Below are 3847 nucleotides of genomic sequence, written 5' to 3'. Positions count from 1 at the left end.
TTATACTTCACTTTTTCCTTTTTTTCCCCCTTATCTATCAGTGTGATAATTTTCTTTCTTTTCCATTTTATCACGTATTTCTTTGTTTAAAAAACATGTCCATCCTTCTTAAAAAACGAGTAAAAAATAAAACAATAAAAAAGTAAAAGAACTAAAACTAAGGATAAAAATGAAACTAAAAAGTTCAAAGGAAAACCTGAGATCCCGCAGTCTATATATTCTCAAAATGTACAATTCATATATCACATATCCGGGATCTTACAAAGAATGAAAATATACTTATCTCTCTCTCTTGCAGCACGAAAGCAACATCAAGGAAGCGTCCGGTGAAGCCGGGCGCCCCACGAACCACACTGCTTATCTTTACAAGCAGACAACCAAAGAGAGTGTTTGGCGACAAGACTTTAGCTTTTGTGTACACTTGCGTCTTGTAGCAAAATAGTTTTTATGATATAAATTAAAGTAAAATAGATTAAAATGAAAGTAAAACTTCTTTAACCTCTAAGAGATTAAAGAAAACTGAGGCTGTTAAAAGAAACTAACAAATATGGAAATATACAAAACAAATAAAAATGCTCCAGGTTGCTGCCCAAAACGTCCATAGATGGTGCTGAACTGGCAGTGTTGCGCTGCTAACAGGGTGGACTCGTCTAGTCTGGACTATCACCATAGTGGGATACTTCACGTCCACTACAGATCACCTGGTTACGGCAGCGATCAGATCGCTCCGGAGCAGAGAGTACCCAAGATCGGTTCAAGATAGGCCGCCCCACGTTGCACATATAACATAAGGGCCGCGAGAACTGAATCCGATTTACTAGCAATAATTGAAGAACTATTTCATTAAATGGGATATTACTGGACTCTGACGCTAGAAGACTAGGTAAAGAACTGAAAAAAACTAAATGATGGGCCCGTGCTCTATTGGAGAGGTAAACCCCAGGTAGCAAGCCCGAATGCCTTTCTTTATCATGAACCTGACTGGCTTCAACAATGCCCACCAGTATTTATTTACTACGGACAGTATATTGATCACACTTTTGTTCTGTTCAAACACTCCTCACACGTTAATTTTTTTAATTATATCAACTCTAAACACCCAGGTATTGAATCTATCTGTGAAACGCAACATAACAACCAACTACCCTTTCTAGACACCCATGTTACCAGAGATTGTGGACGTTTCCACAATAGTATTTGCCGTAAACCAACCTTTACTGGCCTCAGCCTTCACTCTGTCAGCAATATTCCATGCATTTACAAAATCAACAGCATAAAAACACTCATCACTAGAGCTTATAATCTGTCTTTTAATTGGTCCCCTTTCCATGATGAATTGAATTTTCTAAATATTTTTTTTTTTATTTTTATTTTTATTTTTTTGTAAGTAATGGGTACTTACTGCGTTTATTCGATAAAATAACAATGACCTTTCTGTGTAATAAATTCTCGAATCTGCCTGCTGTATCAACCGCAAAAAAGGATCATAAATATGTGAAACTACTATTTATGGAGAGATTAAGCTTTGAAGTCAAAAACCAATTAAAACGCTTCTGCAAAACAAATACCCTCAAATGAGATTTAGCAACTCTTAACACTATAACAAACTATATATATATATATATATATATATATATATATATATATATATATATATATATATATATATATATATTTTTTTTTTTTTTTTTTTTTTTTTTTTTTTTTTTTTTTTTTTTTTTTTTTTTGCTGCGAACGGTGTTTGCGCACCGGTGTAGATTTTTTTTTTTTTTTTTCAAGGGGAGACGGATGGACACATGCACACATGTGATGCTGTTACAGGAGACCATTTTTCAGCGCCCGTGAAGAGTGCCACTTAAATGAGTGTTGTGTTTAGTTATATCAACAGCAGAAAGACGGGCATTGCAAATGTTTGTGACAGCGCTGCCTGTGACTCTCGTGGTGACGGCGTGATGTATAAAGTTGAATAAAAGAAAATATAGTGGTGCCATCTTTCTCTCACCCATGCCACGCTGTTGCAAGGAGGATTTGCAACAATATATATATACAAGAATTCTCGCCACTGCTGCTGCATGCAATGACACACCTTGTGACATCACAGCTAATTCCCGGGCTAATTACTTGAAGTGGAGATGAGGGTCGTTTTTCAGATTGAATTTTTCTGTGAAAAAAACTTTCAAAATGCATTAATTTGATAAAAAGTTGATTCTAAACATGTTTCACTGAAAGTAAATAATATGAGCAAAGAAAAAATGCAAAATTATAAGTGGTTACTCTTTAAACCAGCCTATGAGATGCCACTTTATGTTCTAATGTCTATCTATTCACCTGTCATGTCAGGCATGTGGGGTCAACCTCACGATTTTTTACATCACCGCTTATTAGAGCATAAAAAACATAATTCCATACTGGACTAACACTGAACAGATCATCCTTCTCGGTCATAAGAGACGATTCACAAACATTCTTTCGCCAACACAAATTTCAATATTCTATCCTCCCACTCTTCCCGCCAAGATCTCATTATCACGGAATCTTTATTAGTTCGAAAGATGAAACTTGAGCAGAACAATACCAGCATTGCATCCACCTTGTTTATTAACTAGTCGCTTTTTGCGTACTGTTGGTTAGTTTTGATATCCTTGGCCATTTTTTCACTATTATTATATTCTAATATGTCGCTATTTTTCGTTCATGTGTTTTACAGATGTTTGTTTTGATCCATTCGTTTTATTGTAAATTTTGGGAACCAATCAATTTCTAAATTCTATTGTCTAATTGCCTTTTTGGTTTGGTTCATTACTACAGTACATATGATGGGAAATTAATCTATTTCCAAAGCGTCTGCTAATAAAAACAAGAAATTATTTACGGTGGCAATTCGGGTGTCGTGCGATGCACAACTTAATGAATGTTTACCGCCTACTCGATTCCTGTTGCGAGAGTTGCCGCTGGAAAAGATGTATGCTATGTCATCTTTTCCGTGTCGTGATACCCAAAGCGGTCTTGTGATCGGAGGCGAGACAGGCTGCTAGGCTCCACCCACTTCTGTAATGCAATGGGAATAGCCACAGTTGACGGCTAGCTTTTTACTGTACCGGTGATATTTTCGAACGGTACACGGTATTTCGGCATATAATATCTTAGATAGCTTTCGATATCTTATGCTGGGGGTGCGATGTTATAGATATCCATAGGTACGAATATGCATGATATTGAAAAAGATGGCATATCAACCAGTGCCATCTTTTCCAGCAGTTATTGCAAACGCGACATCTCTCACGCGACAAGAATCGAGTAGGTAGTAAACATTCATCGAGTTGCCAGATGCATTCCTTGTACTTCCGATATTTCATGCGTAATCGTACTTATATTGGATACCTCTAACACCGAACAACCCACTATAATATATCAAGAGCCATCCAGGATATTATATTTTAAAATATTCTGCACCAGTTGAAAAAATAACCAGTACAGTAAAACAGCTAGCCGCCATTCCCATACCTCACAGAAGTGGGTTGAGCTTAGCAGCCTGTCTCGTCTCCGATCACGAGACAGCTTTTGGTGTCGCGTCGCGTCTCGCGACACCCTAAATGCCTACGGAAAAGATGGCTATGGCATTAGTCTACCTCTTCGTACTAACTGTTCGACGCCTGGGTGGCAAACCCATAACGACATATGCATACACACCCACACACACACACACATATATGTATATAGATAGATAGATAGATAGATAAGATAAGATAGATACACATTCATACATACATGAACCATATTCATATTGACAAATGTAGAAAGGTATGAATGAGAATGAATATTTTCACAACACAGATGATATTTGACC

This window comes from Penaeus vannamei, chromosome 39 (genome assembly GCF_042767895.1).
Source record: "Penaeus vannamei isolate JL-2024 chromosome 39, ASM4276789v1, whole genome shotgun sequence".
Lineage (NCBI taxonomy): Eukaryota > Metazoa > Arthropoda > Malacostraca > Decapoda > Penaeidae > Penaeus > Penaeus vannamei.
This window is presented reverse-complemented; position numbering follows the sequence as displayed.